Below are 13,498 nucleotides of genomic sequence, written 5' to 3' on the forward strand. Positions count from 1 at the left end.
ATAATAATAATAATAATAATAATAATAATAATAATAATAATAATAATAATAATAATAATAATAATAATAATAAATTTAATAGTAATATATTTAATAATAATGATGATAATTACTTTTCCACCTACCTAAGAAATAATTTTTAAAGAGTAAATGTCCATCAGAACTCAAAAGATGATTTATAATTTCATAGAAGATTATGAGAAAGACAAGGAAATGTATTTACTTTAGCAATTCACTGCAAAAAAAATGTTCAGTATTTGAATTCCTGTGCAGTGTATGTGTAAAGATTTGTGACAACCCCAGAGAATTTGTCAGTTTGCTATTCACTCTATATGATTAGACATTATGAAATGTTGTCCCTTTTTTTTTTTTAAGATACCAGAGGGTATTTAGCATATTGATTACTTAAGCATCATTCAGGAGTTAGAAATGTATATACTACAAACTAGGCTGCTGTACATTGTAAACTATAGACAAATTCCACCCTGAATACAAAGACTGGATGCCATCTGGTTCTTACTGGCCATTTTAAAATCTGATTTATCCAGGGTTAGCTAATATCTCTGCATTTTTTTTGTGCAAATTAATAAAAGCTTATAATTTCCCTTTGTATGAACATGTGTGCAGAGTTTTGTGGGTTTTGTATAAAAGCCTTCCTGATATGGTTGTTGCTCTGCTCAGTGGGTTGCTGGAGATGATGCAGAGACGGCTGAGGGTACTAGAACACTTTTGGTTACACATCTTCCAGGTCTTCTTGCATGGTCTTGTTGGTCTACTATGAGAGAAAGGACAAAGATAGGGGAAAGATATGAACATAAAGAAACCATAGTATTATTTGGTTGACAGAGGGATCTGCAGTTGTGCAATACTGATTAAAGAGGTAGGCACAAGATAAAAGACATTTGGAGAATTTCATAGCTATGGAGGTTTGTGTCTGACACCTTAACGATAACTACATAGTCAGAACATTCTGTGAAAGTTAGTGTCGCTTTCTGTTAAGTTTTCATGTAAATGTGTGGTGTAGCTGTCTTCCTACCAATCACTTCTAGAATCTGTGTTTTCATACAATAATTTGGGTTGCAAGAGACATTAAAAATCACCTAGTTCCAACCTTCCTGCCATGGTCTCCATAATGCTAAGCAACACCTTCCTAGCTGTCCTTCCGAAAGAGCCTGTATCCTTCCACTCTGACACTCCTAGGAGTCACACCAGTACATCTCCATGATTCCAGTAAGGTGGTAGCCCTGCAGGTGTGTGCGTGTCACTAGCTCCTCCTGTTTTTTCTTCATGCTGTGTGTATTTCCATAGAGACGTTTAAGCTGGGCCCCAGAGAAGCTGCCTTATTGTCTGGAGTGGCTGGAATTCTTTTCTGTTTCTCTTTGTGTGAGAAGAGATCTCCTGCTGATCTGTAACCCTGCTCTAGGCTCTGGGCATCTCATTTTGTCACTGTCTGACAGGGGTGGGATGGTTGAAGTCTGTGACCAAAGATGTTTTTCCTCTTCTCTGACAGATGGGCCCCAGCAGAACTGTCCCAGGTCCTGGTAACAGCCCTGATAGAAGGAAAGGAGCTCACCCCCTGAGAAGAGGGCAACAGGCCAGCATGGGATGCCTCCATCCTTCTCAGAAGAGTCACCTGCTGCCTTGGCTTTATGTAGTTATCATGGTTGCTAGACTGGGAGGAGATGAGGCTGCCTTAGCTCCAGCATCTTTCCTGATGTTGTGACTCTGCAGAGTGGCAAAGTGATTATCCCTCTAGGTGAGCTTCTATGGAAAATAATTGAGTATTTTCTGTCTCAGACTGGGCATAAAATGATGTTTTGTGTCCTAATACATGGACAAAATACTCTTTGCTCCATTTTCTCTATGCCATTTTGTATTCACATTTCTTCTACACTACAAAAAGAGGGCTTGGAAACAAACCAACTAACCAAGACAGTGTGCTGCTGGTTTTTTATTTTATCTTCCAAAAATATTGGTATTCCACAAGGTTGAAATTTGCATCCAAACAGCATAGGGGGATTTATACTGGTAAAAGGTCTATTAGTTCATTCATGAATTGATGGAATCCTGAAGCACCAAGGAAATCATTGTATGTATTTGGATACTGGAGTTTGCATTGTAAAGGGAACACTGAAAATTTATATATAAATTTAAATCAAAATATCTTTATGGATACAGTTGCTGAAATATCTACTGGATTGAGTAAATTTGTCTGGTTGAATAAAAAATTAAAAAGAAACATAGTTAGAGAAATGCAACCTCTAAGCAAAAATTTCAGTGCTGAGAATGGTCAATGGCAAGGAAAGAGTTCCACAGAAAAGACATCAAACGGACTATTGCAAAGGAAGAAGAAAGAATAAGTCTCTGAGAAGTTATATTTTACTAGATTATAACCAAAGTGTAGAAAAAATTCTGTGCAGTGAATGAAAAATCTCAAATTTTAAAAACTTTCCTCTTGAAATATTTTACCTGTTTTTTTTTAGTTTAAATTCTGTACTGCCTAACTTTCTTAATACAGACTTGAAAAGTGAATAGCAACACTATCAGAGCTGAGCTGGATCATCTGGGACTGACTTAGATCAATTCTACAGTGTCCTAGTGGTGTCAGAATTGTGGAATTTCCCCTTTTAGAAGTACCTGAGTGAAACTTAGCTTGTGAGGGCTGCACACAGAAAGAAAGGCAGCTTCACAGCTGTCTGAATATCAAGTAATACCATCATTACTGGAGAATGGGACTTCTGGTGGAAATAAACTAGCTGGTGGGAAGGAGAGGACATTAATGTTCACAAAAATTTGGGATAGAAAGAAGGTGTAAAATGCAGGGATCAATTTTGAAATATCAATCAATGGTCCTGTACTATTAGATGGTGTTGCTACATGTCATATTATGAGTGGATACTAATACTAAATACATGCTATTGGTGGATAATAATACTAATACATTCTAAATTTTTCCTTATGTTAAGGAGACAGTGTCCCTCTCCCATCATCAATTATTCAAAATTTCCTATGGGACTTCTTAGCACTCAGAACTCCTCATGGCATAAATTATTTGACAACTTGACCCTAAAAATTTGGAAAGCCTCCAGAATGTGATTTTCTAGTAACTAAGCTTCACATTGCTAAAGCACTAGAAGACTATTGAGGATGTTTTGCTCCCCAAAAGGAGGACATATGTCCCCCATACTGAAGGACATTTCTAATCTTTTAACTTTCATTTGTTCATCTCCACAATATAGAGCAGACTGAAGCATATTAGCTACTGTTCATGGTAAGAAGTCCAGTTTGGAATTCACAGCACTTGCTTGAAATATGTGTGATGCTTTATTTGTGACAGAGGTGTCTTGAGACTAAATCCAAACCTGTTGAAACATTTTTGAATACTGGGTGAAAACAAGTTATCAAGAACAGCTTGAAAGTAGAATTCAACCTCTGAAGTGTAAGGTTTTCCAGCTGTGTCAATACAACTTTTCATAAGAAACAATATTGATAATAATGTAATTAATAAAGTCTTCACACAGTTCAGCCTCAGTGTACTTTTGGAACCTCATGGGATTCCACTGCATTCAAGGATGCTTGAGTTTAAGTAACGGCAATTTTGAAGTTAAAGGAAAATATTTAAAATATTTAGTTAGTGTATCATCACTTGAATATTCTATAGAATATTTATTTTATTTATCATCACTTGAAATTTCTATTTCTACCAGGATGTAGGATGTCTCTGCAGGTAGACACAGATGAAAGATAGACTAGTCTAGAAGTTCTAGGAGAATTTTTCCTTTAAATAATTGACTGCTTTGAGTTTCAGAATTTATGCTTACTTCTTTTTCATATGGAGACTTCTGTCAACACAAAAACAAAAAGCATCTTGGAACATCCTTCAAAAGCATATTTTTATTGTAGTCTAATACATACAAAGTAAGGGAAAGCCAGACTTGGTGTTAATAAAAAATTTCAGGCTTTCACTTTCAGATAAAATATGTATGAGGTAGTAACACATATCTGAGAGGTAACTTACTTTTTCAATCACTGTGATAATTCTGTGAAACATTCATGTTGTGAGATACTTGTCTTACATAATTAGATATTGACATTCTTTCCTTTGCCTTTAACATCTCCTATAGAAAGCTGAAAATAAGATTGAAAAGTAAAAGCTAATGTATCTTCCTTATAGGAAGAATTCACTATCTCACATTTAAAAGCAAAAAATGGTGCTAAAAATGTTCTTTTTGAATATAATATCTAAATAATTCTTTGAAATTCAATATAGACTGTTGAAAGTATAATGAATATGAATATATTTTCATTTTGATGAAAATTTTTCTATTTTCTCTTTTATTGTGCTTTCATTAAACACTTGAGTTGCAAAGCCTTACAAAGTAATTTTTCAACTTTACCCAGAGTGCCATCTAATGGTACTGCTGTCTCAGATGAAAAAAACCCAAGTGTGGGTCATATTGAAGATTGCAATTTAAGGTACAAATGAATTACATCATTGTGTTGGAATGCAGCCATCAATTTGTTCAGCAAGTAGAGCAGGGTAGAGATGAAGTGATCCAGTCTTTATAATGTTTTCTCATTGGATTAATTAATCATCAACTTAAGTTCTGCTATTTTAGTGAAACAATAAGACTACAATATGAAAATTAAATAAGAACATCGGTAGAATACTCTCACTGTCTTTTCCTTCATCATCCTTTTTTCTTCTCTTTTGCATTGCATCTTTCTCTAAATTTCTGAATGTTACTTCACTACTCTAAAGCACAACATAAATTTCAGCTCCAGGGATCTATATAATTGAAGCCACTGAATAATCAGAAAATTTAGACTTTTCTAACTTAATTTGTTCTGTGAAACACCTTACATGTATGTGATACCTTTAAAACTTACTATTAATATGACACAAAGCTCCAGCTGATGACTACAGGAGATGCCTAAAATTAATTACTTCAGTTTTGCACAGATCCTTTTGTTTTGGCACCTTATCTGCCATTAGAGTTTGCATTTATTATAAATTTAGATGTACTAATGCCTGTGGTAACATATCAGTCAGTCTCACTTGACAGTGAGACAAAATTCAGCTTGAAAAAGCTTGTACTGTATAACACTTTGGCCCATTATATTCCATTTACTTTTATTGTAGCCAGGGAGACCTAAGTTCATCTCAAAACAGATTCAGATTTCAAAGAAAAAATACAGTGCTAATAATGCACTTTATGTTGCTCCCCAGATAATGGTTTAAAAATTGAATTGATTTTTTTTTTTATATATCACATCCAATTTTATTCTTCTCAATATAAGAAATACATTGTTGAGATTGAAAGGGAGCAAACAAAATGATGCAGGTCTGCAAGTCTGAATTACAAAGAAAGATTTGCTGGTATACTTTAGAAAATAGAATTCCAAGGAAAGACCGTGTAGACTTAGAAATAAGATTCTGAAAGAAAAGAACACACTAGCTTACATGAAATGTTTAATAAAAAAAAAATGTAAAGAGATAGTTACTGGGCTAAATGACAGAATATGGCAAAGAAATTATATAATCCACAAATTTTACAAAATACTTACACCCAATCAGTTTAATAAACCAATTTAGTGACAAGATAGACATACAGAAAAATCAAAATTTAAAAGATACCATGTTGATGGAGTAATAGAAAAATACACCAAGGTACTGCATACTAAGATGTCATGTAGACAACCTCCTAGGTACCAACAGGAGGTGGACAACAAAGTGTGGATATGTGGAACTGTGAACTCCTTTGACTAGTACATTGTATCCTTCACAGGTGCTTAGAAAGCAAAATAGGATGAAGACTTCATCCTCTTCATGTCCTCATGAAAACTATTAATTAAATTCTGAATGTGACTGTAAGTTTATATTTGTCTCCTCTCTGTATGTCCAAGCATTCCTGATCCCTGAAGTGTTCCATGTTCATTTCATGATGAGTATATTAAACTGGAACACCCTCACTCCCCATGCCGCATTTTTATAAATCACTAATTCAGTCTGAGTCTTAATATATTTCATTCTTTCTTCTTGATATAAAGACAAATTTTATAAAAAGTACAGGAGCTTTGGGTCCTCTTTACACACATTTGCACTCACAAAATATAAAGTGCTTTTAAAATTCAACACAGAAATTTTAGGATAAAAGTCTTGACAGCCATAAGATATGCTGCACCAGGAACAAAAAATTCCAGGCATTTCACAAGAGTAAAATAGTCTAAGCTTTATTTTGGATTGGTCTTCAGATGGAAAATTTCCTACAAGAAAGGAGAAATTTTATAGCTCTTGGACTGCATACCTGAAAATACAACTTATGGCAGATAAGGCCATGATATGAAATTACTGGATCCATTCAAATCCATTTGTTTTAGAGGGATTTTCTCAGTGGAAGAAAATAAAATCTATTGTACAATGTTAAAAATATGGAGTCTCAAATACCATTTTTTATTCATTTTTATATACCATTATGGCTTTACAAAGGAAAAACAGAATAGATGTAGGAAATAGATGCAATGAATTTAAAAGTGGGTAATGTGATATAGTGATTTTATCATACAGTTTCTTATAGTCTGATAGATATTATTCTTGCATAGTACTGTGGTATGATTTTTCAGGTTTACCTTGAAGTGTGACTAGATCTTGAATAACTTATTCCAGAAATGTATGCATTATTTTCCTGGACTACTACTTGTTATTTTACTGATCTTGAGTTTGAAATAGCTCCTAGAGAAGAATGATGATTACCTTCACACCTGCTGAATTTTTCATCTGCATTATCTTTCTGAAAGAATCATCACAAAGACCTGTGATAGCACTAGCTATTTACATAAAGTTCACTGCAAAAAATCTGCTAATTCAGATGCACAGAGGATCATTGCTTTTCCCTCATAAAAGGAATAAAAGAGAAGTGCAGGTATTTTGTCTGAAGATGATGTTAAACCTTCTACTTTAGAGATAGATCCTTATTTCACACTTTTTTTTTAATCTGTTGTCCACTGTTTGCCATTTACTTTAACACTGGTTGCACCTTTGAGCACAGGTAGGAAGTGAAGTGAAAATGTGTTGGCATAAGGGAAGGTTGTACAAGAATTTCCATGTCTATGCTGTTTGTATGTGTATTACATCAGTGTTCTCCTTTTTATACTTTCCACAGGCTTGAATTGAATGCTGTTGCGCTCGTGGTCAGAATGCCTGTTTAAACAAAAAAAAAAACCAGCAAACAAACAAAAGCTAATTTATTGAGATCTTTTGAAAACTGTAATGGGAATTGAATTTCTGTGACAGGATGGTTGGTCACAGTCCAGAGGGTGATGGGAGTCTTTGTTGCAAGAGTCCTTGCAATGACATCCAGCTGGATTGAATGGGGCTCCTCAAATCGCTGATCTGCTCTGTTCTTATGTCCAGCTGGGCTGTGGTCCCACATGACCCCCACAGCACATGCATGATTTGTTTCTGTTATTTGTATTAAGCTTTGTGCAAAGCATCTCTGAACTGTTTCATTTATTTGAGGAGGATTGTCTTATGTGAATATTTTGCATCTGCAAGCACAGTTTCTACAGACTATTTACAAGAACCGTTTTTATGTATGATTTCCATCAGTTTTATATTAGGAATGGCCATGGCTGTCTCTGGGCACATTCTCCGCCCAGGAGGTTCATCAACCACACAAACAGTACCTGTCAGTCAGTGCAGGGGCAGCAGAAGGTGCTGGGGGAATCTTCATGACTGCCTGAATCTCGGGTTGTGGCAGATGAGTCCTTTGTCTCAGGCCAGTTTTTTGGCTATTCTATGCAGACAAAGTGGGGAGCTCCTAGTTCATCCAACAGGAAACAGATAACCAAGGGCTGTGGATGCATACACAGGCATCCCAATAAGCTGCTGCTATTCCACAGCTGTAGCTTAAATTCTGCAGGTTTTGCCACAAGACTGTCCTAAGAGAAGGCTGTCTTCAGTGTAAGTGGTTTGAAACTTGAGTCAATGGCTTTCTTGGTTTCCACAATTAAAAAAAAATCCCTATCTGTTTAATATAAATAGAACTATTTATAATTTTATACTGTAACAGAGAAGGTTAATAGTGATGAGACACATCTCTAGAAAATCTCTTCCACTACTAATATCTGCACATGAGTAAAAGGAAGGATTTATATGTGGATCTTCTCCTTGGAAGAGATGTAATTTGAGCAATCTGTCCTTTAGCAGCAAGCAACAGAGATGCTTGTCTACAAATCCTATTAATAATAAGCTTCAAAAAGCTTCAAATAAGCTTCAGACCTATGTATATAGGTCTATATGCAGACATTTTTATTCATCCAATGAATGAATATTTGTAAAAATAGGTGTGCTCAGAAGTAAATAAATAAACTACCGAATTGAAAAAGGATTCAAAGACTGTAAGTTCCAATATCTTTTACATTCACAGGCTGACTTACACTGATGTCATAAGCAGCTTTATTTCATATTTGTAGCTCATCTAAATCATGATCTTTTGTAATTGCATACTTAAGGGACTCAAAAGCATTCTCAAGAGAGCTCATCTTAAGTACACTGAAATAAAAGCTGGAAATGTACCAGGTTCCCAAATATCTTTTAACTTCAGAAAGACATCCACATGAAGTGCTCACAGCTTTGAGCAGTGGGGGCAAGGTGAAAATCGTGATCTCTGTGCAACTGTGAACTCTGTTGTGGTGATTGACTCAATAAATGTATGAAGTTGTTTGCAAACACCATCATAGGTCTTATTTCTACAGGCTTCACCTGAAAGTTGGTAACATTTTTTGTCAATTGTTTCCATTCTATGAATTCTCTATACTTTTACAACATAAATTTAAGAATGTGTTAAATAAGAAAAATTTAAATATGCTCTTCTGGATGAATGAACAAAAGTTAGATAATAAATTATTTTGGTTATTGAATGGAATGGGACTAATATTTCCATGAACTAATAATTTTGGTGTGATGCACTATTACACCAACCATATGCTTTGTCATATATGCTCACCTAGTCATCAGTTCAGTATTATTTCATTTTATATCTTGTTGTAGAACTGTTCATAGATTAACCAAGTTATAGTGGATTAAAAACCAAAATATGAACATTATTCTCAATTGTACAGTGCTAGAGTTGCAAGGGACAGGGGGATAATATTTTCACCAAGATAATATGAACTTCACGAGTATCTAACATTCAACTATCATTTTTATGCATTTCAGTTAATTTTGAAAGTATTAGACTTATCTCCAAATGTTTTTTTCCTGTCTTGATTTCTTTGTTCTTTGTTTCGAATGTAACTTTTTATTTTTCATTTCTTCAAATATACACACTGATATGAAAGAAACTTGCCTGTGTATTTTAACAAAATGATTTGTTGATGATTACTGCACATGAGACTCTCTTACTCTGTGATTACAACATATATGACAGCAGCTGAAGCACTAAATAAGAACAGATTAAAAAAGTTATTATGAGATGGAAGATGATGATTCTGTGAACATAATGTATTGAATCCCAAATGCAGTCATAGTTCTGTTATATACTCAAGTTGGAGGTCCTTCTAGTTTGGGCATCTAGGCTTATTAAGTAGGTAAGAATGAACATTTTTTCTTTCAGATGCTCACACAGATAAATTGTTCACTTAATTTTTCTTTTTTCCTGCCCAAATGTGAATATCCTGATTACAGGGTGGTACATCAGTTAAGACCTTGCTACCTGCTTTGCCTGACTTTTTGGTGCAAATATTTTCTTGTTGACAATCTTTTTCCATGTATTTCTCTTCACAGCAACTCTTCCATATTGATTGGATTCACAAATCTTTCATTGTTTTCACTGTGTTCTTCATGCATTCTTATTCAATTGTCCCCCTTACACAGCAATCTGCATGATTCTTTCCATATCTTTAAAAACAGAAAATCTTCACATGCAACTTCTATCAAAAGCTTTTAGTTTACTCATCTGTCCAGTTCAGAGCAGGTCAAATTTCCTGCTCATGTTACCATATTGTTTCTACTTGTCTCCCAGACAGTACCTACTAATCATTTACAGGCTGAATCAAAAGTCCAGGCCTAATACTCTTATCCTTTGTAGGGGACTGACTTTTTTCCTTATCTCAGATACCAAGTTCCCTTCGCTTACTGTTCCCCCAGCCTCACTCAGAATATTGCTCTGCATCAGAGATAAATAAAAGAGCAAAATGCAAGTCCCATGATTATTTATCATCTCTCTGAAAATGTTTCCTGCTAAACCATGACCAAATGACAATTTACCTGAGCATCTGTAGACATGTTTAACATCTTATTCATGTCATTGAATTGCATCTTGCCCCTCAAGATGCCTGGCTCAATGCAAATAAAATTTGCATAGAGAATATATCCAGTAATTGTGGATAAATGGTACAGAACCTCAGTAGAACATGCTGTCAATTATTAAAGAAAATATCTAATAAATATTTGAGTAGCTAAAACTGAAAATCATAAAACTATTGTTAACATAATTTACATTTGCATATGGATACAAAATCAAAACTTAATATTTTTTTTTCATAAAATGGTGTTGGACATCTGTGCTTAATTCCAAGAACATTTATCTTGTTTCAGTTACCTCTGTAAAACTGATTTTAATTTTATTATTACTAATTAATGAATGGATGAAATCTTTCACTGTTCATTCATGCAATAATCCTATCAAAATTAGTGTTCTTGTACCTGTTTTACATTAACATAGTCCAAGTGATTTAATGTTAAATTAGAGAGTTATGTCTAAGGAGACTGCTATCACAGTACAAGAGACAAATGTCATGCCATTACTCAATACTAAAAACCTATGAAAAGGTGATGAGTATTATAGTGAGTGAGGTAAGTATAACTTCTGAGAAAAACTTGCAAGTTTTACGTTGAGATTAAAAAAAAAAATAAGATCACATAAATTGGACATAAGCCTTCAAAACAACACATACGATAGATTTTACTTCTGTACAAAGTTTGTGCTGACCTTCTTCAGAGAGGTGTATGCCATTATCTGTCCTCAAATGCAAAATTACCATTGAGTTAATTGGGAATTTGGGCTGATGAAGGGCTTTAGAGTATTGTTAATTTAATACTGATGTTTATTTCAGTAATTTAAATTGCAAGATAATGACAAAACAGATTTTTATTTCTGTCATAGAAATTCTAGGGTGGTGTTGTAAAGCTATAATGGGGTGGTCAATCTCCTTTCCCCAAGAACTTCTTCTTTTTGGTCCTCCTCCCAAGCAAGGGAACAAACCCCAAACCCAAATCACCCATCTCAGCCCTTCTCCCTCCCAGAAGAACCCAAACAAAAAGTTCATTATAGCTTATGGATTTGACTGGCTTATGTACTCTTTTGTAAAATGTACTGCTGACAGTCTTAATTTTCAACTCATTATCAGTTTTACACAGCCCAGCATGTTGAAAAATACTAAGTATGTTATTAAAAAAAAATCCTCTTTCTTCTTAAGGAGGAATCATAATTATACATTCTTACAATGTAAAAGGTTCTGTAACCATGCCATTCCTGGCGTAGCATTGATAGAGTACATTTAATAAATCAGGTCTGCAGTTCATTCAGAAATGACAGTACTTGGGCTGTGTTATATTTTCAGCTGTATCTGTATCATGCAGAGTTCTGTTCTGTACCTCAGTGATTGCCGGTTATAAGACATAAATAAAGGTTAGATAACAATGGCACTTAAAGTGTGCACTTTAAAAAGGTTTGACATCACAGCATTTAAATCACCAGTCTCTGGCAAGATGCCTCACAGCAGTATGTTGTCTTCTGCTGTCTTAAGTTGGACTAATAATTCTGCAATAATAATTCTGCAATAAACTTCTCACAATTATGTGCAGTGCTACAACACAGGTAGAGATAAAGAGCAAGTGTGTTACTTTCCTTTGGTTATTCCAAAACTACTTCATAAACAAACATTTTGTGGTTGGGCATAACCCCAGAATTGCACTGCTAGCACGTATGGCAGCAAGAAAAACAAACCCTGAGGCCTGATCTAGGGACCAAGCTGAAGTACAGATGTCCTTACGGTTGTGACCTGTCCCCGGGGACTAAGCTAAAGACTAAGAGGAGCATGAAATCAGTGAACATTTGCAGAGTACACTGTGAGAGAGAGTGCCTACTGCCCTTCATTCACAAGGACCTTATGGTTGTTCTCTCTGCAAAACAGACTCACCATGGACTGAGAAATAAACTGTACCAAGTAAAACACACACACAGTAAAAAAAAATGTCTTGCTTTGCGTAACATAATTAGAAGTTTTATCTTCTGGAGGAATGCATCACACTGTGTAGGCATTTATTAACTAGTAATTCAGATACCAAATTTTAGGTATCTAACTCTAAATTTATTTATTTTCTTGGAATCATATATATAACCAAAGTTTCAAAGAGCAGACTGCACTTCCATCTCATTCTGCACAAAACCCAAAATAGGTGGTGTGAACCCACTGGTAAACACACAAGCTGCCACTGTTCATAAGGCCAATCTGATGATGAGTATGTTATTGAAGCTGAAATGGTCTGCCATAAAAGGGATATCAGCACTACTGTGCTTTCCACACTGCTGTGCCAGTATCCATTTGCTTGGTGATGGAGCATTGAAACTGCTCTCACTTGCAGTCAATTCTTATTAGAGACAGTGGAAATTTAGCATGATTTTACATTGTTACAAACTTCTATTGTTCATAGTTCATCAACTACACATGGGCTGCCAAGCACTAGCAGTGTTTAATGTTGCCCTGGTACAGTTTTAAATAAAATGTTTATTATCATAAGCAGAAACCAGAGTTTACAGAAGGTAGAATGCAAGTGCCATATATTAAACAGTGCTTTATTGTCACCTCACAATAAAATGTCAGCAGGAGTATTTTTTTATGAGGTTAAAAAGCTATTCAACTTGAAGAATTTTGGAAGGACTTTCAGGCCATGCACGTTATTTACACACTTTTTTGGTGCCTGAAATTATCTGGTTTGAGATGGTAGGTGGTTTTGTGTGTTCTTTTCCCTCCCTATTTCTTTTCAATTTATTTCCCCAGAGAGTATGGGTTAGGCACAGAAGCTGGCTGTCACTGTGACTTGCTTTTTACTCAGCTGTGCAGCTGAGCTGAATAAGGAACAAGGAGAAAAAGTCAGCAAAGTTGTCTAAAGTCAGTCACTGCCACAGCTGAAACTGGAACATGGAATCATCTTGAGTCCCAGCCTAAATGCTGCAGGACTTGCCTGCTTTTAATTCATTACTGTAAATTTTGGAAACTCTCTTGCTATTCTTTTACATTTTACTTATATTTCCATGGGGCAACAGTGGTGGTAGACATGAAGAAACAAAAAACAGACGCCCCATACTGAGAGCTAGATATTTTGAGCTACTCTATGCAGAAGTCTCTATATTTTTTATACTTGACTCTGCTTATTGTTTAAACTCAAGTTTTGTGAATTTACTGGAAAACAGTAGAATGGGTCTAATATGGG

Source organism: Parus major, chromosome 2 (assembly GCF_001522545.3).
Source record: "Parus major isolate Abel chromosome 2, Parus_major1.1, whole genome shotgun sequence".
Classification (NCBI taxonomy): domain Eukaryota; kingdom Metazoa; phylum Chordata; class Aves; order Passeriformes; family Paridae; genus Parus; species Parus major.